The sequence below is a fragment of the Alnus glutinosa genome, chromosome 13 (genome assembly GCF_958979055.1).
Source record: "Alnus glutinosa chromosome 13, dhAlnGlut1.1, whole genome shotgun sequence".
NCBI classification, from domain to species: domain Eukaryota; kingdom Viridiplantae; phylum Streptophyta; class Magnoliopsida; order Fagales; family Betulaceae; genus Alnus; species Alnus glutinosa.
This window is the reverse complement of record NC_084898.1, coordinates 19,851,291-19,876,702: the sequence shown is the minus strand read 5'-3', so window position 1 is coordinate 19,876,702 and position 25,412 is coordinate 19,851,291. Positions and strand designations below refer to the sequence as shown.

The window sequence follows — 25,412 nt, the reverse complement described above, 5'->3', positions numbered from 1 at the left end:
ACAATCAGATGTACGTAGTTGCTTCTTTTGTACCATGTATCTTGAAATGTGTATACAGACATTTGAAGCCTATTTAGGGTGTGTTTGGAAGACTGAGGGACAAAATCGTCTTTAAATTCCCACTACCCAAACGTAAGTCTCTACCTTTGAGAAGAAAAACAATCAATTTCAAGGAGGATTTGACATCTGCTATTAATTAAACTTCTAACTTCCAATTCCAATGCCTTACGGCAACGCTGCATTTACTCCTATTTTTACAGAAAGTACATAAAGATGGCCGGCCGGAGATGGAGATGCAGATGCAGATGAATGAAAGGTAAAGCGGTCTACATTTTGCTGATAAAGCACAATTAGCTTAAAAGAGGAGATAATTCATTGAGAGTGCTATACGTACCTTCGATCATGAAAATGCACGTTGCATGTAGAATCTGAATTTCTCAAGGAGGTGGTTCCAAAAGAGATTAAATATATTATTTAAGGTTTTTTGTGGTTACTTAAATGTATTATTGAAGGGGTTTTTGGTGGTTACAAATTTGTGACCATTATTTCAATGGTCAAAAATCACTATAAATATGATTTTTTATTTAAAGCGGCGTAGGCTTCCCATTATTTCAAGCTAGACACAGAAGCATATAGCTTATTTCTTGTCTCTTACAAATTTATTTTTTGTCCAATTCTCCATGAGGGTGTTTTTTGTTATTCTAGAAAGTTCTATTTTAAAGTAACATTTTGGATTTCATTGTATTCTAGAGACTATTCTGTCATGAGTAGCGATAGGTAAACAACAAAGTTGCACAAAAATCTTTTCCCATTCTGCCCTATACCCTTAGCACTTGAAAGGAAACAAAATACGTTCTAAAGATATTGTCATTACTATTGAGCCTTATAGTCTAAATTTCATATATATTTTTTGCCTTTGTAAGTTTTCCTATATTCTTTATTTATTTTCAACATGAGATGAGGATCATATGAATCGTATCGATGAGACCAATCTTGTGACGACCCGTTTTTTTTTTTTTTTTTTTTATACAAACATAAAACGAGTCATCGCAGTGGCACGACTACGTGTCGCTCAGCCAACATATGGCACATGCCCCATAACATGTACCTGATAATCAAAGTATAACATACATCTATCTATGCAGCGGAAAACATAAATCTGAATAGCGGAAATTACAACTTATACATCTATCACAAATTAATTACAACAAAGAGCCATTTAACATCTATCTGTATGAGTCTTATTAACACATTATTTACAAAACTACTATAGCTTTACAAAGAATATGTGACACAAACATCACAAGCTATACCAATCCTATAAAATAGTGGACAACCCGTGGTCCGACAATTATAACCGTCGCGGTGAGCTTCAGTCATATTATCCCAAGCACACTGCTACCGACCCATCGACTATACCGTAGTACCTGCAGCCAAAGAAACATCATCTACACGGTTGTGGTGGTATCCACATCCGCATAGGTGAAATTATGAGTTCACCGCCTTAGTATACCTCATACTAAGACCTCAGTGGTATAAGACTAACTGAGTTTTCACAAAGAACCAACCTCTATTTATTTTTTAGTCGTGCGAGCACTATATTAGCCACAATTTACCAACAGCTAATGCAGTAAACACCGACTATTTAGAAAACATTTAAAACATACTATATAGCTGTGAACATATGTAGAAGTTCCAATCTACCGCTTGGAAGATTCTACATATAGACTCCTCTATAATAATACTTTTCACCGGTCGCTTGGACATATGTGCACACGATCACTCCATCACAGATATCGCGTATACACATAAGTCTTAAGCAAAGAACATGGCATCTTACTCTTCCGTACTAGGACAACATCCGTCAACAAAACACTCGCAACACCATCTCTAATCGTATTTCAGCTTCGTGCCTTGACGCCAGTAGATCATGAGAGCACTAGAGCTAAACTCAATCATGCTAACACGTCTTTCCTGGAGAACAAGAACAGTCAACCTTCCTATTCATAGACATGCCATTACTCGCACCTGGGCAATCATGTATCCATGTACTTTCAAGTTCAATGTATGATATTAACACATGACTATCCGATAGAAATATACATAAGCGCTTTTCATTTAAGACACTTATGCATACCAACACGTCTAGTAAAATCTACTCATAACATAAAAACATCACTCATTAAACAATGCTATACATGATATGCATGACTGGGTCTACTGGGGCTTCGGTCCCCCACGATGCTGATAACTGCTGTTTTACTGTGTATCCTGTTCCTTTACTGCTGTACTACTGTTGATGTATGCTCTATACTACATGCTCAATGTTTCGTGCTTGACCAGTATATATTTCACTACTGTATCATGCTCAAATCATGCAGTTGTTAAATCACGTAATCTTAACACTAAACAAATCCAACATTTTATCCAACACTTTGAAATCATTCAAAACATATTCTCTTCAAAAAAAACTGAACAGTTTCAACATGACATGTTCTCAAACAATTTGCATAATTTAAATCTCAACCGCAAAACATACTCAAATACTTTAAATCAATTAACATCTTTCACTCATGCATCAATTCTTAAACATCATTGATAATATTTGAACATAATCGAAACTAATCAAATCATCTCAAAACATACATTTCATCATATGGTTGGTTCGGTTTCATAAACAATATATATATTTTTATCAAACCAATACATATAAAAATATATTTTCTCAGTGAGTGGAATACCCACCTTGGCTGCATTAGACTCCTGACTCGAACTTCCACTGGATTCCAATTACTCGAACTCTACATTGGAGAACCCATTGAAGTCTCCAATTATAACACGATCCTGCAAACATTGGTAGCATTAGACTATGCTATTAAACCTAAATCCTATGACACATAAACTACCCGCGTGCTCACACGTCACATCACTCGCTTCTAAAGCTCGCTATGTATCCTAAACTATTTTTAGGCTAATCATTGGTTATAGGTTCTTATTATATCTTGCTTATTAATTAGGAGATGTATTTACTATTTTATTTGCCTACATATTATTATTACATCACATTACCATTGTGAATCCATTAATGGTTTGTTGCTTATTTACTAAGTTAACAATATGTATTTAACATGTATGCATGCATATGTATATATGTACATATGTACTTAAACCTAGTCCATTAATACACTAAATTACTTAGTGTACATAGATAAGTAAATTGGATACCAAGTTACCTTACTATCATTATTAGACATTAGCTTATGGTTTGTTTATCCATTTAAGCTAAGTGTATTCGGCCCACATACATATATATATATATATATATATATATGTACATATATGTATAGAATGCTTATTAAGCTACGCATAATATCATAACACACTTAGGTGGTTATAATACATAGATAAGCACATTAATTATTTAATTACATTATTGAATAGATTCGAAGCCTATTTATGTATTTCCATAATATTACTAACTTACATTTGATGTCTTAAAGTTATTTGGATAATTTACAACTCTTTCTTCTTTTTCTTGTCTTAACCACTATACTTAACAATTACTAACCACCTACGTAATCTAGGTTATAGGAGTTAAACGGTTTAATGGGTTATTGACCTAATTAGACTGAACTATAAATCCCACATTTTGTTTTGCTTTCTACCTTAACATTGGTACATTTATCCATTAACTCATTCCAACCTAGAAGCTTAGCGATTTATACCTTAAAGGCTATCTTAGTATCTTTAATTATGTTAGACTAAAGTCCTACGGTCCATTTATTTAACCGTTTTACCAATTCATTGATTTATTCATTCTTTATATACACTAATGTACTTTATTTACTTATTTGTAACTTCTATCCCTTTACAATTGTTTGCTTTTATGCATTACTCCCTCCAATTTCCATTAACATAATTTCCCTAAACAACACGCTTGGAAAAACCACTCAACCATTAATAATCCTTATTCATAGGATCTATTAACACAACTTATTCACTTAGCCTTAAATCCCCCAAATCAGCCCTAATATAAAACACCACTAAAATGCACATCCGTAGAATTAAATCTCAACCAACACAAGTAAATCCTCCACAACAAATATTACCTATCCCGTTATCTCTAACATAGACAAACACCAAACCTTAAGGAACCCATCAACATTGATTATAAAATATAAATTCCAACAATAGCCCAATATTTCCTAAATAGGAAATCCACATCAAATTTACAAATCCAATACCCCAAAATCCCTCTCAATGTATATTCAAACTTCATATGGTTAACACCAAACCCAATCAGAATCTTAACAACTAAAACACAAACTAAATCAAATCCAAAAATTAACATAAAAATGTAAATCAACAAACCAAAACCAGATTCTGCAACCTTAATAGAAAACCCATAATTCAAGTAATATCAACCGGAATCCATCCCCAAACTCAAGGAAAGCTTACCAAAATCCGAAACCCATTTCATAATGACAAATACCCATTCGGTCCATCCACATAAAAACCCAATCTTCACAAACATAACCCTAAATTCAGATTTAACAAAAGCCATAGCAATCTACCAAATTTCTTCCCAAAACTTAACCCAATTCTGAAAATCATCAATTAACCGTTCAGTTATTATATCAAAATCCCTAAAATACACGTAAATGATCAAACCTCAAAATCACCCCACCAAAATACACATAACACCAAAACAGGAAAGAACTACGCTCACAACAACTTTCCAAATCAGCCAACAATCTAGAAAAACACCCAAATGGCCACTGCCAACACACAACCCTTACGGCTACACAATCAACCGGCCAAAATCCACAACCCGGAAACCACGCGAGTTCAACAAACCCATTAATCCCAAATCAATTTACAATAACCCAAATTATCACATAATAATCTTAAAATGAAACTACTAAAATTGTAAGGATTTCTTTTCAGAAAACTACCGGAGATATCGCCGGAATAGTCGCCGGAAAACGCCATGGAGAACCGGGTCTCCACATGGGTTCAGCGGGTCACTGGGTTGCAGTCACGGGTTGTACCGGTTCTGGGTCACGGATCTACAGGGATAGGCCGGAAAACACCCACTGGACCGCCGGAAATTCGCCGGAAAAACCAGCCTTCAAGCCGTCGGGTTCTGGGTTGCTCGGGTCGCACGGGTTTGAGCTCACGGGTCGCTGGTCTAGGCTACGGGTCTTCGTGGTTCGGCTCCTAGGTTCCGCCGGAGCTCCTCCATCGCCGAATTCCAGTCTCGGCTGCCGATCATGGAGGATCGGGTCCTCACCTCACGGATCCTCTCTTCCCCGTCACTCTCTCACTCTCAATCTCACTCTCTCAACTCTCACATCTCGCGGTTTGTCGTGGGTAGAAGAAGAAAGGGGGAAGGCAGTGCAGGAGAAGAGAAGAGGAAAGAAAAGAGAAGAGAGGAAAGGTTCGGGTGATTAGAACAGAGAAGAAGGCAGAAGAATAGAAGAAGAAAGAAGAAAGAAGAAGAATAACGGGGGGCGGGGGGGGGGTAGTGCGTGAACCAAGGGAGAAGGGAAAATTACTAAAATGCCACTCACCTATATATATGTATATTTATTTATTTATTTTCTTTTACTTTTCTATTTATTAATTGCAACATTTCCTATTTAATTTTTTTCTTGGTCTTTAGAAATCTTTTGATACCGCATTTGAATCCTCTCTAGTCAACTAGAGAGGATCCGGTTAGTGTTATTTGAAGAGTAAATTTGTCTATAAAAATGTGAAATGATGATTTTACCCTTTCAAATAAAACTAAATAAATCCTCTCCAATTCAATTGAACTAGAGAGGGTCATTTTCCTTTGATACTAGGAGATAGCCATAATTTCTTTACCTAATAAGTGGGCCTAAAATAAAACTAACTCGATCCATAATTTCTTTACCTAATAAGTGGGGCTAAAGCTATAATAGGTAGCCGGCAACTACTCTAAGAATGAAATTGAAAAGCTGGAACAGAATGACACGCCACGTCGCCATCTATATTTTCTATCCCAATCAGTCGACCCACAACATTTTTTTTGTTTTCATAACTCTCATTGGAATTTTTTAATATTTTCATATGAAGCAGTATCAGATGAGGCACTCTTGTCTGCAATCCGAGTGGATTTTGTTAATATTTTTTCATGGAATTCTTCTTTTGTTTATGAGCCCAAGTTTGAAATCTGCAAGAATTCCCGCTTCTGAAGATGGGACGACGTCGTCTGATCGCTTGGCGTTACTTGACTTCAAGAGTCGGATTAATGAAGACCCACTTCAAATCATGAGCTCATGGAATGACTCCACCCATTTCTGCAACTGGTTTGGTGTTACATGCAGCCTTTTCAGTTCCAGTAAAAGAGTCATGGTTTTGAACCTGGAAGCTCAAAGATTGGCTGGCTCTATAACACCTTCTATTGGAAATCTTACTTACCTTACTAGAATCAACCTGAGAAACAACAGCATCTATGGTGAAATTCCTCAACAACTGGGAAGCCTACGCCGCCTGCAGCATCTCAACCTGAGTTTCAATTCCTTTGGTGGGAATCTTCCGACTAATCTAAGTCACTGTACAGAACTTACAGTGCTTGATGCTGGTGTCAACAAGCTTGTTGGGCAGATTCCAGAGCAGTTCAGTTCCTTGTCAAAGTTGGTTTACCTGCAACTTGGTGGGAACAACCTTACAGGAACAATCCCGGCGTGGATAGGAAACTTTTCTTCTTTGCATGTTCTTTCCCTTCTCCTGAACAATCTACAAGGTAGTATACCTTGTGAGCTTGGCCGTCTATCAGGTTTGGGATATTTTCAACTTTATGGGAATAATCTGTCTGGTACTATCCCTCCTCTTATTTATAATATATCTTCCATATACTTTTTCTCTGTTACTCAAAACCACCTGCATGGAAACCTTCCACCGGATGTTGGCCTTACTCTTCCTAACCTTAAAATATTTGCCGGCGGTGTTAATAGTTTCACAGGACCTATTCCCGTGTCATTGTCAAATGCTTCTGGACTTCAGTTGCTTGACTTCGCTGAAAATGGTCTCACTGGCATGGTGCCTCAAAATCTAGCAAGTTTGCGTGGCTTGGTTAGACTTAATTTCGATAACAATAATCTTGGAAATGGGAAAGTTGATGGCCTGAATTTTCTCAGTTTTTTGGCTAACTGTACTAGTTTGAAGGTCTTGGGTCTTGGTTATAATCGATTTGGTGGAGTATTGCCCAGCTCCATAGCCAATCTTTCCTCCCAGCTGAATATTCTTACTTTGGGTTCTAATATGATATATGGAGGCATCCCCGCTGGGATTGGGAACCTTGTTAACTTGACCCTTCTGGGATTAGAAGGTAACTATTTGGGTGGTCCTCTCCCCGATACTATTGGGAAGCTCCAACAGTTACAGGGACTACATCTGCACTATAACAAATTTTCAGGGCTGATCCCTTCCTCCTTGAGTAACTTAACTAAATTGACAAAGCTCTTTTTGGAGGAAAACAAATTGGAGGGAAGTATACCCCCAAGCCTAGGAAACTGCCAAAATTTACTTCAACTAAACCTTTCTAGTAACAATCTCAATGGTACCATACCAAAAGAGGTTATTGGCCTTTCTTCATTATCGATTTCTTTGGTCATGTCTCATAATTCTTTGACAGGTACACTACCATTTGAAGTGGGTAACTTAAAAAATCTTGGGGAGTTAGATCTTTCGGAGAATAAATTATCAGGTGAAATTCCTACTTTCCTTGGAAGTTGTACTAGTTTGGAACGTTTACATTTGGAGGGTAATTCATTTGAAGGAGCAATCCCTCCATCACTGGAGACACTAAGAGGTTTAGAAGAAATGGATCTTTCGCGCAATAACTTGTCTGGACAGATTCCAGAATTTCTCAGCAAATTCTTGTCACTTAAGCATCTCAATCTTTCTCATAATCATCTCAAGGGGAAAGTGCCAAGTGACGGGATTTTTTCGAATGTAAGCGCAATCTCAATCTTTGGAAATGACAAGCTATGTGGTGGTGTCCCAGAATTAGTTTTACCAAAATGCTACAGAAAGAGTCCACGTTTATCCATGAAACGCCTTGCACTCAAAGTAGTAATTCTTGTTGCTAGCATAGTTATATTTGTACTTATTTTATTGTGTTTATTCCTCAAATGTTCTATGGTTAAAAACTGGAGAAAGAGACCTTTGGCCGCATCTTCCTTAAAGGATGGCCAATTACCCTGTATAACTTATGCAGAACTCCAAGCATCAACTAATGGTTTCTCTGTAGACAATTTGATTGGTTCTGGAAGTTTTGGTTCTGTATACAAAGGAGTTCTTTCTAGCAATGGAGTAATTGTTGCAATTAAAGTGTTAAACCTTCAACAGCGAGGAGCTTCTAAGAGTTTCATTGATGAATGCAATGTTTTGAGAAGTTTACGCCATCGTAATCTCCTTAAGATTATCACTGTTTGCTCAAGCATTGATCATCAAGGGAACAACTTTAAGAGTCTAGTTTTTGAGTTCATGTCTAATGGAAGCCTAGACCAGTGGCTGCATCCTATAGAGGATGAGCAACATCAATGCAAGAGTTTGAGCTTTATTCAGAGACTGAACATAGCCATGGATGTTGCTTATGCATTGGCATATCTCCATCTCCAATGCCAAATGCCGATTGTTCACTGTGATGTAAAGCCAAGCAATGTCCTCCTCAATGAAGATATGGTAGCCCATGTCGGTGACTTTGGATTAGCAAAGTTCGTAATTGAAGCATCGCATAATCCTTCTAAAAATCAAAGTATGTCAGACTTGTCAATTGCGCTGAAGGGTTCTATCGGATACATTCCTCCAGGTATGTTTTCAACAAGAGCTCAAGCCTAATTTTGATAAGTCCAAGTCTGATTTTTAGGTCCATATATATATGTGTGTGTGTGGGCGCGTACGTTCGTGCATGTGTGTGTAAGTATATATAAATATACACTATAAATTCTTAAGTTTAGAAGAAGACTATCTTAGTGATCATGTATTAATAAATTACAGAGTATGGGATGGGTGGCCAAGTTTCTGTGCTTGGAGATATTTATAGCTATGGGGTACTCTTGTTGGAGATGTTCACTGGGAAAAGACCTACTGATGACTTGTTCAAAAATGGCTTGAGCATTCACAAGTTCACTGCAATGGCTTTGCCAGAATGTGTCATGGATATAGTGGACTCGTCAATGCCCTTTGAAGAAGATGTTGATGATGAGACAAATAACGATGACAATGAAAAAGTTAATCCTCATTTCAATGCCAGAAGCAAAGTGGAGGATTGTTTGGTCTCAGTGTTGTAGATTGGACTGTTGTGCTCTGCAACATCACCTCATGAGCGGATGCCCACAAATGACGTTGTCAACAAACTGAGCGCAATTAGAGACGCATTTCTTAAATTTAAGAAGGGGAACAGAAGAAAAATGAGCTAGCTAGGTAAGCTAACTTATTTATTTGATCGATCAATTGCCATTCATATCATAATAAAAATAAAAATAAAAAAGCCAAAAAAAAAAGGAGCATCAAGACTACATGTTGCTTACAGTTTACGTTTCTAGAATAAAAGGGTATATAACCACTCCGGAGACTCCATTTGTCCTGCAATTTTGTTGATCAGTTAGTTTGTCATGTTTGAGATAGCTTTTGAAAAAAAAAAAAATGTTTTTCTTCATATTCAAAGGGGAGATACAATTTTTATCATATTCAAAATAGTAATCTCAGTTTTTACATGGTAATTATATCTTAATTCTAGTCTCTTTTTCTTTTTTCTTTTTGTTGACAGTATAATTCTTGTCTTTTAATAAGATTCATTATGTGCCAAACTTGAATTGCCATTATAAACCGATATATCTATATATATATATATATATATATATATAGAGAGAGAGAGAGAGAGAGAGAGAGAGAGAGAGAGAGAGATATTTTGTTATTTGTGATATTTTGTTGTTGGTTAATAGTTATGAGAATCCTGCCAAGAATATAACCGCAAACCGTCAGTAAATAGTTCACTGGATTAGAGTAATGAGCTTAGATGTGTGGGACATTGATATTGGGCCTAGGTAGTTTATTAAAAATGAGATGATTTTTGCACATCTCTTGTACATCTTTTGTACATTACTTTTCTAAATTAATTGTTGAATTTGTAGGATCCACATAGAGCTAATGCATACCGTTAAATACCTTTAGTTGTTGAAAGGGAAGTGATTCATGCACAATCCATATTGTACAATTATCCCATAACCAAGACACATGAGGTGGGATCCATGCATGTGAGTCCTACATGTGAGTCTCACCCAATATGTCTTGAGGTTGTGGGATAGTTGTGCAAGAATTGTAATTTTATTATTTCTCTTGTTGAAATTAACATTTGCATGGATTTAACACTTGATTTGTGAAACTAAAACAGGTCATGCATTAACCTTTGGTTTATGACAACAACTTTACATAGCTTTAACCTTTGGTATGTGAAATTTACCTTCGACACTTGGTGAGAACCATTGGTTCTTGGAGTAAGTCACTTTATTGAATCAATAGCCCTCTTTTTTCAAGCTTGGCTGCCCCTTCATTTGGCCATTGCAATTTTTCCCCCATTCCCCCTCTTTTCTCACTTCCTATCAAGCCTTCTCAAGTTTTCTCTCAACCCTCTCCAAACAACCAAACTTCCAGGAACCCATGATGTGTCGACCCGTTTTTTTTTTTTTTTTTTTTATTTTTTTTTTTTTATATACATATACAAAACGAGTCATCGCAGTGGTACGACTACGTGTCGCTCAGCCAACATATGGCACATGCCCAATAACATGTATCTGATAATCAGAGTATAACATATATCTATCTATGCAGCGGAAAACATAAATCTGAATAGCGGAAATTACAACTTATACATCTATCACAACTTAATTACAACATTGAGCCATTTAACGTCTATCTGTTTGAGTCTTTATTAACACAATCATTACATAACAATAATGGCTTAACAAAGAATAAGTGACACAAACGTCACAAGCCATACCAAACCTATAAAATAGTGGACAACCCGTGGTCCGACAATTACAATTGTCGCGGCAAGCTTCTGTCATAATATCCCAAGTACACTGCTACCAACCCCTCAACTATACCGAAGTACCTGTAGCCAAAGAAACATCATCTACACGGTTGTGGTGGTATCCACATCCGCATAGGTGAAAGAATGAGTTCACCACCTTAGCATGAAACATACTAAGACCTCAGTGGTATAAGACTAACTGAGTTTTCACAAAGAACCAACCCTTATTTTATTTTTAGTCGTGCGAGCACTATATTAGCCACAATTTACCAAAAGCTAATGTAGCAAACACCGACTATTCAGAAATCATTTAAAACATACTATATAGCTGTGAAAACATGTAGAAGTTCCAGACATCCCTCCTTGGAAGTTTCTACATATAGACCCGCCTATAATAATACTTTTCAACGGTCGCTCAGACATATGTGCACACGATCACTCCATCACAGATATCACGTATACACATAGGTCTTAAGCAAAGAACATGGCATCTTACTCTTCCGTACTAGGATAACATCCTTCAACAAAACACTCGCAACACCATCTCTAATCGTATTCCAGCTTCGTGCTTTGAACGTCATTAGATCATGAGAGCACTAGAGTTAAACTCAATCATGCTAACACGTCTTTCTTGATGAACAAGAACAGTCAACCTTCCTACTCATAGACATGCCATTACTCGCACCTGGGTAGTCATGTATTCATGTACTTTCAAGTTCAATGTATGATATTAACACATGTGACCATCCGATAGAAATATACATAAGCGCTCTTTCATGAAGACACTTATGCATACCAACACGTCTAGCAAAACTACTCATAGCATAAAAACATCACTCATAAAACAATGCTATACATGATATGCATGCCTCAATGTGCTGCTGATACTGCCTCAATGTGCTGATACTGTTACTCTGCTGATACTGTTACTCTGATATGTATGCTCTATACTACATGCTCAATGTTCCGTGCTTGACCAGTATATATTTCACTACTGTATCATGCTGAAATCATACAGTTGTCAAATCACGCCCTCTCAAAACAAAACAAATCCAGCATTTTATCAATCATTTCGAAGACATTCAAAACTTAGTTTTTTTTATAAAATCTACACAGTTTCAACATGACATGTTCTCAAACAATTTGCATAATTTAAATCTCAACCGCAGAACTTAACACTTTAAATCTATTCAATACTTTTCACTCATACACTATCTCTTTAACATCATTGATATAGTTTAAACATAATCGAAACTAAACAAATCATCTCAAAGCATATACATTTCATCATATGGTTGGTTCGGATTCATAAACAATATATATATTTTTATCAGTCCAATACATATAAAAATATATATTTTCTCAGTGAGTGGAATACCCACCTCGGCTGCATTGGACTCCAACTCGAACTCTACATTGGAGAACCCATTGAAGTTTCCTATTATAACACGATCCTGCAAACATTGGTAACATTAGACTATGCTATTGAACTCTATACTCTATGACACAAAAGCTACCCGTATGCTCACACGTCATGTCACTCGCTTCGAAAGCTATCTAGATATCTTAAGCTATTATTAGATTAGTCATTGGTTATAGGTTTGCGTCTTATCTTATTTATCCACTAGAAGATGCATCTATTATTTCATTAGCTTATTTTTTATTGTTGCGTCACATTATTATTCCTAATCATTTATAGCTTGTTGCTTATTTATTAAGTTCATAATATTTATACTTAAGCCATATACATGTATTTGTATACATATATACATATACATATATAACGCTTAAGCCTAATCCATGAAACCTAAATATCACGTATGCTTGTATAAGTAGATTAGCTACTACCCATCTAGGTAATTTAGATTATAGAACCTAAATCTTATATAACACACTAATTTAATAACTCTTATTAGTTTATATTTCAATCTCATAATCCATATATATAATATCACTTTACCTATTCTTGGATTTACTCTTCATTATGCTAATGTATTTTATTTACTCATTTACTCTATGTAGTCTTTACTCATTTATTTACCTTAGTAATTATCTTGTTCGTTTAACTACATACAAAATAATAACTAACTCAACTCCTTTTAGTGCATAATTCAAAACTCCGTCACATAACCAAAACAAACTTCTCCGAGACTCCTCCACCACACTAAGTCCATCAATGCCACACCACACACCTCTCATTTCATTTCCAATTAAGCTAACATCAACCCTAGGACATAAACAAACTTAATCCCTAACAAATAGTCATAAACTAACATAATTATCCCATTTACAAATACAAACCAGATTTGGAGTTTTCATCAAAATACCCATCAAAATCATCTCTCCAATAAAGCACCAACAACTTACAATAGAACATTAATCATAGGCTAACATATTCATTAACTTACAATTCCATAACAATTCATCACAACTAAAACTTCATATCCATCAATATCAACAATAATATCCTCTAACCAACGGTCTCACAAATGAACCAACATCAACTCCAAATTTACAAATCCAAAACCACCAAAAATCATCTAACTACACTCGATCCATAATCAGGACAGCATTTCAGCCAAGATCAACAAACATGAACTACATAATCATCCCCTAGCCTTAATCGGCTATCATCAAACCAAAATCCATAAATTCAATCAAAATCAATCCTTACCCTACTGTATAATCGATACACACACTGAAAATCCACAAGAAATTCACAATAATCACATACCCATAAATCCATCATTAATCAACACAAAATACTCCAGAATTTATCACCAAGAAAACCCAACATCACAGAACTCCAAATCATTCGGCCAAAACAGGAACTAAATCCAAAAAACACAAGCATCACACACGGCCGAACAAAACCCCCAAAAACATAAAACCCTAATTTCACCATAATCAAATCAATCCACAAAATTATAGGATTTATATACCTTAGGGATTTTCCTCAACAAATCCGCCGGAAAAAGCCACTGATTCCGCCGGAAAAGTCGCTGGAAACCGCACTTGGAGAACCGGGTCTTCCTCACGAGTTAAGCGGGTCATGGGTCGCAGGTCCGAGGGGTTCTGGGTTACGGCCCTTCGTGGGTCAACGTGTTTGAGCTCACGGGTCGCGGGTCTAGGCTTCACCAATCGTCGATTCAGCTACGGCCATCGGCGACCCAGCTCCCCCGTCAGAAAACATGGAGGATCAGACCTCCGGCCACTCTCGGGTCCTCTGGTTTCCGGGTCTTCCCCGTGCGTCGGATCCCCCCCCCCCCCCCGCAACTCTCAGCTCTCTCTCTCCCTCTCTCGATTTCTGCTTCTCTCTTTCCCATCTCAGCTATCTATCTCACCCTCTTATTCTCTCTCAGTGGGTCACTCGGGCAGAAGAACAAAGAAGAAGAAATGAAGAAGAAAGGATAATAAGAAAAGAAGACGCAGTCGTGGACTGCTGTCCACCGAGAAGAGAAAAGGGAAAAAGGAAAAGAAAGAAAAGAAAAGGAAAAGTGAAAGGGATAAGGGACATGTGGCAAGTTGTGAGTGGGTGGGGAAGATATCCTTTTATTTAAAACCCCCTTACTATTATTAATCACAGTGAGACCCCACCTAATTTTATTTATATCTTTTATCAATAAATATTCAATCCCATATTTATAAACACCATTTATTAATTGCTAAACCCCATATTTATTTTCTTGGTCTTTACACATGAACACCTACTACACTTCACTATCCCATAAAATACCACACTATTTGGCAAGGGAGAACCATGACAATTCCTCTTCTTGATCGAAAATCACACTATTGTAAGTAACCCATTCTTTCTCTCTTTCACAGTTATTATTTTATGTTTATGCTTCAACCTAATTATGATAGTTTTTGCATAAATATTGAAAAACTGATTTTGTAACACTCCAAATATTAATTAGGGTTCAGAGCGCCTTAATAAAACTCAAGAATGTTAGGGTCGATTCCAAGTGGAAGAAGTGGAATTTTGGACTTTATATAATTTTCTGTGTGGGTCGAACGTTCGAAGTAAGAGAGAGAATGTTTGAGATTGGACCCTAAACGATTGTTGGTGAACGTTTGAAGACAGCTTAGGAGCAATTAATTTCGCCACCTCAACTTATCTTATTTGTACTTGTGCTGTTTTAAATACACATTATTTGCCCTTAGCTTCCATTTTTGTAATCTTTTAGTTGAAAGAACCCTAGTGAGAGTGAAAGAATGGGTTTTGAAGGGAGAATGTGTTCTCTTGTGGTTTTGTCTTCAAAGAGAGGTAATCCTATTTGATGTGAATTTTAATTGTACTCGTAAGTGCACGAATCGTTTGCAATAAAGGGTTTTGCAAGTGCGAGGTCGATCCCACAGGGAATTGTGTTCTTGAAAAACAATTTAGTTTCTAAACTAATTAAATCTTAACCTAGTTCCAAAACAATGTTTGATTTTAATAAATAAAAGAAAAAAAAAACATAAATAAAATAAAACAAAAGAAAAGATACTAAGGTTTTGGAATCCACACCCACAAAATCATAGCAACATATTTTCATCTTTATCAATACACATCCGAAGTTTTCTCACCATACAAATCTTATGTATGTTCTACTATGCTTCAAAAAATCATTAAATTATTCAATGAATCCGTTCTTTGCACAAATCACAAAAGATATCTGGTTTTAACCAAATCATCAAATGTATCCGTAGAACGAAACACAATGAATATCCAACGTTTTGATAAATAAAAACCCAAGCAATCAATTATGTGAAATTATCTCAAATCATCAAATGTATCCTTGAATCACAAAAGATATCGAAGAATCATTCCACACATTGAAAAGAAGTAAAACATAGGAAAAATTAAACCAAATAAAATCGGATAGTATAAACTTACATGAAAATATTGTTGCTCTTCAATGGTGAGGCTTCATCCTCAACCTTAGTTGAAAAATTAGCTACACATGGCTATGAAAAATAAATCCTAAACTAAAGAAAAGCTAAACTAAAAAGAAAAGAATATTTTGGTCTCTAGCTTCTCTCCCGTTTTTCTTGAGCCTTAGAGGTCTATTTATAGGGAGAAAACAAATCCTAGAAGCCCTAGAATTCCTAGAAAAATCGGAGGTTAATCTCCTAGTTTGAGTAGGAGACTCAAAACACAATCCAAGAAGGAAAAGGACTCCAAAACCGTCCAAATTTGTGGTATTTTATTGCGAGGAACTTTTGGCATAGAAAACGTCCGAATTAGGAAAATCCTATTTCGTAAGGATTTGTATAAAATTGAGTTATCTTTCCAACGCCACTTGATTCACCTTAATTGGATACTTGAGCTAAAAGTTATAATCAAAATACTATAACTTGTGCAGAATCTGAATTCTAATCCGATTTTGACTCCAATTAGAGAAATTCCGATTTAGTCCTCTCCTTGATTTGGTTGAACATAACCACATTATCTAGGTCTTCTCAAAGTGTGCTTTCTTTCACCATAAAGCTATTGCTTTCTCTCAATGACTTGCAAAATACTAAAATAGCAAAACTAACCAAAAACATTAGAAAATAACAAAACTAAAGGTTTAGTAAATGCAAATTAAGGGGTCCACACATGCAATATTTGGCACTCATCAAATACCCCCAAACTTACATTTTGCTAGTCCCTTAGCAAAACAAAACAAAACATAAAATGAAAGCTTGAAACATAAATCATCTTTCGTGGGAGAAACGATTGCATTTAGCGTATGCAACAAGCCTTTTAAACCCCTAGGACTCCCTAGTGGACGAGTGAAGTCTCGTGAGGGTTTGTCAGGAATGATACCCACAAACATCTTAAAGCACTATGTTGTTGAAAAACAAGAATTCCACACAAACACATAGTTTATACATCATGAGTAAGTTTAACACACTGAACAACACACTCATATCATTAGGACATCAAAAATCATTCAACTCATAGCTAGAAAATTGAGACAACTCAGGTTCAAATGTGTGCAAAGTGAGATTAACATAGACTCATGAGGTTTTAATTTTTTTCAAAGTTTGTGTACCCCAAAATTCATAGGAATCTCGTCAGATGAAACAACCAAGGCTTAAATCAATTTTTTTTTTTTTTGGCAGGCTGTGCAATGTCTGACTCCCTTAAGCTTTCTAGTTGACCCATGTAACGAGTGTTGGGCCAGTGACTCCCAAACCAGATGGTTTTAGGGCACTAGATGTAGAAACATCCCTAAGGGCTTAATTACTCAAGTCAAAAAGGCTACGAAGTCAAACTAGCCATATGATCAACCAAATTGAATCTCTCATCTTTTGACGCGAACACTCAATGCTTAGTGAGGTAAGAGGCCCGGTTACTCAATGAGAAGTCAAACTGGTGATATTATTGTTATCTTTCTTCTTTCTTTTTTTTCTTTTTGAATTTAAGTCAAGGTTTCATCAACAAATCATCCAACAAATGTCAAGACACACATTCCTCAATTCAAATCTCATACCTCACAAAACCAATGCTAATGTGCTTGTGAAAAATAATTCAAACAAGTGAAGTCTCTCTAGTCCAGCAGACAAGTCAAAAGATTCAGATTTCTAAATACGTGCAGTGTTCAACATGTTAAACGAACCAATGATATGCAAATCATAGTTGCGATGTAATCATGCTCAATCAACAACATAACACAATTTTATTTATTTATTTATTTATTTTTGAACAAAAAACACAAATAAACAAACAAACAAACATAGTGTTTTTCCATACCCCCAAACTTGAATTACACATTGTCCTCAATGTGTAGTATAGAAATACATTACCAGAAGTAAGGAAACAGCAAGGTGTGAAAAAGGTCAAGGCACTCCCCAAACTTAAACACCACAACACCTAGCAACAAAACTACTAGCAATATTTTCTCATAGAAACAAACATCAAAAGATTAATTGTTGTCAGAAACAAAAATAAACTAACAAGAAATTAAATGAAAAAGGAAAAAGAACTCAGAAATTAAATGAAAAAAAAAAAAAAAAAAAAATTACCATACCTACCCCGATCATGTGGGTGTCCAACCAATCCCTTCCACCCATTCTTCTTTAAAATTTGATAGCACTCTGGGAGGATATTTCGCCATCGTAGGTAGCCAACTTGCTTGCTTAGAAATATTTTCTTTGGCCGATGATTCCTAGATTTGTGTGCTTGTCTGCATAAATCCTTGAGAATCTTGGCATATTATGGCTCTTTGAGACATTGAAGAATTAAAACTTTGGATTCATGATGTGTCTCAAGAGGGACAATGATAAAGGAATGAGCTTCAGTACTCACTTCCTTGTCATTCGACAGACTTGTATCTGCTGGGGGCTCAATTTTCTCTCATCTTTCTCTTCTTGTTCCTCTATATGCTCAATTTGGTCTATCTGCTCAATTTGCTCCTTTTTGTGCCCAATTTGCTCATCTTTTCCTTCTTCCTCATTGTGCTCAATTTGCTCCTCTTTTCCTTCCTCCTCATTGTTATCAATTTCATTACTCTCGAGTATGATGGTGTCAGGAATATTCTCATGACAAGAATGGCTAGCATCATCCTCATCAATCTTGTAATGCCCTTCAGCCATCAGCTGACTTTGAAGCTCTTCTTCCTCCATTCTGTTGAATTCAACAACCAGATAATCAATTTGTTCTTCTTTCTTGGCAAAAGCTTGATGTGTGAACTGAGTTGAATCCCTGATCTCATGTGTAAGCTCTTTTATAGCCTGGCTATTGCTCATAGTGGCATTCTTCAGCTCTTGTCTACTCTGTTTAAGCTCTTGCATAATCTGGTCGTTGCTCATGGTGACCTTCTTAAGCTCTTGTATACTTCGGTTGCTTGTCTGTATGAATGCTTGGAGTGTTTCTTCCAATGATAATTTTTTAGGAAGGGGATCATATGATGAAGGATGGAGGACTTGGTTTTTGAACTGCGAATATTCAAGATGATGCAGTTCATTGTGTAGGGGAGCATAACTTCCTGTGGCTTGATCTTGCCATGAGAAATCAGAATGGTTGCTACAGTCCGGGTTGTAAAAACTAGAATTTGAATCAAACTCTGTGTTGGAGAAATTAGCTTGAACACTTCTGAGCTCTTGTATATTCTGTTTGCTTTCCTGTATGAATGCTTTGAGAGTGTCTTCCAATGATAATTTTTGTGCCAGATAATTGTAGGATGAAGGATAGGAAGATGAGTGCAACTTCTGTCCGGTCATGGCAGAATACAAGTGTTTTTTGCCCACCAATAAGCATTTGACACATCAGCTAAATACAAAAAATAAAATGATGTTGATGTACTCGATCCTTTCACAATTCTCATTTTTTTCCTTCTAAAAAAAATTCCTCCCCACCGCTCAAATCACGATCAGACCTAAAGAAAAACTCCTACGGCGACTTCGGCCTTCTCGGTTGGTTGCAGGTTGCTCTTGAGATACGACCTTGTTGGAGAGTATGGCGCAAGAGCTCTGCCAGTCAGATCGGCTCAATCCTAAAAGCCAGACCAGACAAGTCGGCTGGGACCAAGTCGGGATCGAGAGGGACGATTCGTCCCCGTTAAAGACTTGAGGCTATTAGGCGCCGATGGAGAAATGGCCTGCATATTGTTTCCAGGGATTGGACTTTACCGGAATTAATTGAAAAGAAAAAAAATGGAAAAAGAAGAGACTCATGACGTGGGTCTCTTTTATGGTTTCAGAATGTTAATGCTTTTATTTTCCTCTATGTGAGTGTTTTCTACATCTACCGTACCTTAGCCACTAAAAGGAGCATAGTTCTCTGTTTGTCTACCAAGAAGACACGGGAAAATGAAGAAAAACAAATCCTAAAAGCTAGACTAGGACGCATAGCAATATCCCGATCCTCACTTCTGGGGGTCCCAAAAAATCCTCATTTTAACCTTTAAAACAAAGAAAAACTTCCCTTTTTACCAAATCACGAACAGAGGCGGCGGGGGTGAAGGAGAACCCGCGATTCGACATGGGGGGACGACTCGCCTCGTAGAGATGGGCAAGGGAAGGAGAGTCGGCGACGTAGAGGGCTTTGAAGTTGAAGTCCTCGAAGACGAACTCGTCAGTGGCGCATTGGACAGAGGGGAGGGCGAAGAGGGGCTCGGCCAGTAATAGGGAGAACTGGGAGGGGCTGATGTGGAGGGAGGAGAAAAGGTGAGCCCAGATGTCTCGTCGAAGGTTGGGGTTGTTAAGATAGTGGCGGGCCCACGGTCGAGGGAGCGGCGGACGGCAGCGGCGGTGAAGTTGAAAGAGTCGTCGTGGGAGGAGGAAGTGGAGGCCCAGGCCGGCCTTGAGGCCCCCCTTCGCTGTCCAGGATCTCCACCGGATGAGGCAATTGGGGTTGCTTTTTTCTTTCTTTTCCGGCCAAAACGTGCTTACCAAAAATAAATAAATAAATCAGAAATCAGATCCGGGTGTTTTGATTCTATTTTAGTTTCTTGCTCTTGGCTCACGTGTTCTTGCTCAAGCTTACGTGTCAACTTTTCATTAGAAGGCAAAAAAGGCTACCTTTTTGCCATGACCTGATTGAAGTTATGCCCTAGGAAGATTGGTGATTGAACTGTGAATATTCAGGATGGTGCAGTTCTTGAGGTTGGGGAGCACAATTTCTCATGGCTTGAGCTTGCCACGAGAAATTAGAATGATTGCTCCAGTCCAAATTGTAAACATTGGAATTTGAATCGAAATCCGGACTGGAGAAATTTGTGTTCAACTGCTCATAAGAAGGATTGCAGAATTGTCCCCAGGATGGACAATTACTAGAACTATGATAAGGATTGGAGCAATATGAACATGGTTTATATGGGTAAAAATTGTGAGTGTAGTTGATAGGAACAGGTGTCCTACCACTAGGTGAAGCATATTGTGCAGAAAAATTGTTATAATTATCATAAGAAAAATCCATGCTTCACTCTCACTTTTTAACATGCAAATATCCTACATAAAACATCAACCAATTTTTTTTTTTTTTTTTTAAAAATTAACAATAAAATAAAATAAAAACAAACAAAACAATGAAAAGAAATAGGAATAACAAAAACAAATTGCAAAGAAAAAAAAATCCTAATTATAACTAGTAGAAAGATAAAATCAATTTAGAAATAAACAGTTTTCAAAAATTCAAACAATTCCCTGGCAACGGCGCCAAAAACTTGATGTGAATTTTAATTGTACTCGCAAGTGCACGAATCGTTTGCAATAAAGGGTTTTGCAAGTGCGAGGTCGATCCCACAGGGAATTGTGTTATTGAAAAACAATTTAGTTTCTAAACTAATTAAATCTTAACCTAGTTCCAAAACAATGTTTGATTTTAATAAATAAAAGAAAAAAAACATAAATAAAATAAAACAAAACAAAAGATACTAAGGTTTTGGAATCCACACCCACAAAATCATAGCAACATATTCTCATCTTTATCAATACACATCCGAAGTTCTCACCATACAAATCTTATGTATGTTCTACTATGCTTCAAAAAATTATTAAATCATTCAATGAATCCGTTCTTTGCACAAATCACAAAAGATATCTGGTTTTAACCAAATCATCAAATGTATCCGTAGAACAAAACACAATGAATATCCAACGTTTTGATAAATAAAAACCCAAGCAATCAATTATGTGAAATTATCTCAAATCATCAAATGTATCTTTGAATCATAAAAGATATCGAAGAATCATTCCACACATTGAAAAGAAGTAAAACATAGGAAAAATTAAACCAAATAAAATCGGATAGTATAAACTTACATGAAAATATTGTTGCTCTTCAATGGTGAGGCTTTATCATCAACCTTAGTTGAAAAATTAGCTACACATGGCTATGAAAAATAAATCCTAAACTAAAGAAAAGCTAAACTAAAAAGAAAAGAATATTTTGGTCTCTAGCTTCTGTCCCATTTTTCTTGAGCCTTAAAGGTCTATTTATAGGGAGAATACAAATCCTAGAAGCCCTAGAATTCCTAGAAAAATCGGAGGTTAATCTCCTAGTTTGAGTAGGAGACTCAAAACACAATCCAAGAAGAAAAAGGACTCCAAATCCGTCCAAATTTGCGGTATTTTATTGCGAGGAACTTTTGGCATAGAAAACGTCCGAATTAGGAAAATCCTATTTCGTAAGGATTTGTATAAAATTGAGTTAGCTTTCCAACGCCACTTGATTCACCTTAATCGGATACTTGAGCTAAAATTTATGATCAAAATACTATAACTTGTGCAGAATCTGAATTCTAATCCAATTTTGACTCCAATTAGAGAAATTCCGATTTAGTCCTCTCCTTGATTTGGTTGAACATAACCACATTATCTAAGTCTTCTTAAAGTGTGCTTTCTTTCACCATAAAGCTATTGTTTTCTCTCAATGACCTGCAAAATACTAAAATAACAAAACTAACCAAAAACGTTAGAAAATAACAAAAATAAAGGTTTAGTAAATGCAAATTAAGGGGTCCACACATGCAATATTTGGAACTCATCACTATTGGCCTAACCTCGATTCTATTACTATTGTTAGCTTGGTATATCATTTTTTAGCTACTCTTTAGCTTTATTTTGGTAGGCTTAGCCTCTTAGTTGTAGGTTTGAGTATCTAGGATTAATGTGCTAGTTTAGGTGAAGGATATTGAATGGTTGATTTTATGATTTAGATCATGATATCTAGTTGATTTTGCATGGGCAACTCTCTGTTTAAGAGCTTTAAAGTAAACCCATGAGTTATGATAAGGATTGATGCTAGATCTAGTTATGCGTTGGTTGTTTAAAGTCAATAGTGAGCTATGATATGCTTGAAGACAACACTCGTGTGTAGAACATTGTCTAGAATGTTAATAGGACCATAGATGTATCGGTTTGAGGATTAATTAGGACCTTAGGTTTTAAAATCAAGGTTTATTCTGAGGACTGAACGTTTGATACTTCCTACCGAACGATCGAGGCCAAGCAGTAAGTCTATTTTGAAATAGTTTAGGGCTTAGAATCTATTTGGCTTAAGACCAAAGACTGATTGTGGATCCTTTCACAGATTTGGAGGTTTGAGACTTTTAAGGAAGATACCCAGAGCAAGATTATGAGCCAAATGAGTGAAACTCACACAAATACTTGTTATTACAGTTTTTTCATAACATGATTATTTTATATATCAAACTTGCATATATGCTTACAACTCACATGAAATACCTTTTGAATAATATGAACTCTACTTTTGTGAACATGAGTGATGAATGATGGAATGATGAAATATATGAGTTTTGTAAATGCATGCATGTAAAAAACAATGATTAATTGTATCGTATGACATAGTGCTTCATGCACGGATGATGACCATGGGCTACTATTATACAAGTTAATCCTATGGTCCAGAGATTTATGTTTATATTTGTCCTTAGATCCAATAGTTTTATAAGTGACTAGCTCACCATATATAGATAGGGTCACAATGACGATATTTTTAGTAATGTGAATCACTCGAGGTTTAAATCCGATTGGGCTGCTAGCAATGATGGTATGTGTGCTTCACAGGGGCACCATTATTGTACTATAGGTCTCTCAGGACAACGCTAAACCTACTAAGAATGGGCTAAGGGCTTGGATAGACTATATGAAATTGAACTATGGCAGGTCTACTTTAAATATCATATACTATATATATATATATATATAATGCATTGTGGTGATATAACTGTCATTTAACAGAGAACTTTACATTATGCCATTGGTTGTGATTTATAAACCTTTTGTTAAAACAATTGAGTTCACCATATGATAAAATGTTACTTCGTGTATTATTATTCACTAAGTTGTGGACTTACATTTTATATTTCCACCTATAAACATGGGTTGTTTTATATTTAGTGGCGAGTTTGAGGATGCTTCGGTATGGGGACCGACACAAGAGACTTTCTATTGATGACTTAGCTAGAATCTTCTTCGTGGACAGCCCTGAGATTGTGGTGTACATGCGAACTCACGAGCTAGAGGAACTGTTCACTTTCATCAAGTTTGTGTACGTGTGGTATTGTACCTTCTATTGTGTTGGCTATGAGGCTTATTATGGATTTAGTTATCTCGTACTTGTTTTTATGACTTGAGACGATGATCTTAGACTTGGTTTGTAATATTTTCCTATTATTGATGATGATTGGTCTTAGACCAACACACTTGATGATTATGTTTAAGTTATGTTATAATGTCTTAGAATTGCTCTAGTATTTATTTATTGTGTGTATAGTTAATGGCTATCTTATTATGAAAAGTGACTCTTGGAATATAAAGTTCTACAAGCACAAATAAGCATGAGTACTAAACTCATGACAGAATGCTAAAGTATTAGGAAGGTTATTTCTTTTCTTTTCTTTTTTCTTTAAATATGAAATGAATTGTAGGAAAATTATAAAACTTCAAAAAGGGTTGATAATGAAACTCTTAAGAAGCAATTGAAATGAGCGTGCACTACAAGCACAACTTAGGGTCCGTTTGAATTTACGATTTCAAAAAGTGTGATTTAAAATAACGATTTTAAAATGTACAATTTGAAAAAATGATTTTTAAAAACGCAGTTAAGCATTTGGCAAAATTGCAGTTTTACCTTTAAAATCACAAATTAGCCTTTAAAATTATACGGTTTCAAAAAAATACCCTCTTACCTTCGATTTGAAAAGGTAAATTTTCTACGTTTTCAAATCACAATTTTTAAAAATGCAGTTTCAAAACGATTTATGTTCTGTGATTTGGTTTTAAATCACATTTATTGTCTACGAAATCACAATCCCAAACGCACCCTTAGTCAAGCCCCGGATTCCACGTTTCTCCCTTCAACAACCCGACCACTTTTAATTTCTTTGTCTGTTCTTTATTTTACATAAACACGCACGCCCGCACGCACATTTAAGGACTATATCTATGTATTTATTTATTTGCATAATTTCGACCTCCCTAGCAAAAAATATTGGTTTTGCCCCAATATGCATGGAAAGAATAAGTTTTTTTAAAACTATTTAAATGGATGATAAGTTAAAATTTGATTCGTGTTCGAAAAAAAATTAAACAAACTAAGCTTAAACATTGGATTACAACTCTAAACGCAAGTGCACTACTTGTAGATTCATTTATCATAAGGCGACTGGTAAAAAACAGTACAAATTAAATTATCATATGATCTGGCAATGGAGGGTAATCCTCTGACAGTGTGTTATATCCAGCTCCCCTCGAAGAGAGAGAATGTGTGATGTGTGTTGATATGCGTGTACTTTCCTCTTTCTTTCTTTTTTAAGCAATAACAGTAATTTCCCTAAAACTCATCTCATTCCTTAAATGTATAGAAAAATCCTAAAAATAACTTTTGAAATAGATTCTTTTGTTATTCCCT

At 36.1% G+C, this 25,412-nt stretch overlaps 2 long non-coding RNA genes and 1 pseudogene across 2 annotated transcripts; 1 reads left to right on the top strand and 2 right to left on the bottom strand.

Annotated features, from left to right (window-relative positions):
* Positions 1-1,160: 1,160 nt before the first annotated feature.
* On the bottom strand, positions 1,161-5,490 carry LOC133853671 (uncharacterized). Its single transcript, XR_009896700.1, has 3 exons — positions 4,956-5,490; positions 2,746-2,844; positions 1,161-1,448 (listed from the first exon to the last, which is right to left on the bottom strand). It is a non-coding gene; the product is annotated as an uncharacterized LOC133853671 (long non-coding RNA).
* Positions 5,491-6,177: 687 nt separating this feature from the next.
* Positions 6,178-9,449, top strand: LOC133853938 (putative receptor-like protein kinase At3g47110; annotated as a pseudogene).
* A 1,430-nt stretch (positions 9,450-10,879) lies between these two features.
* On the bottom strand, positions 10,880-14,315 carry LOC133854052 (uncharacterized). The gene is made up of 2 exons (XR_009896762.1): positions 14,005-14,315; positions 10,880-12,516 (listed from the first exon to the last, which is right to left on the bottom strand). It is a non-coding gene; the product is annotated as an uncharacterized LOC133854052 (long non-coding RNA).
* Positions 14,316-25,412: the final 11,097 nt, after the last annotated feature.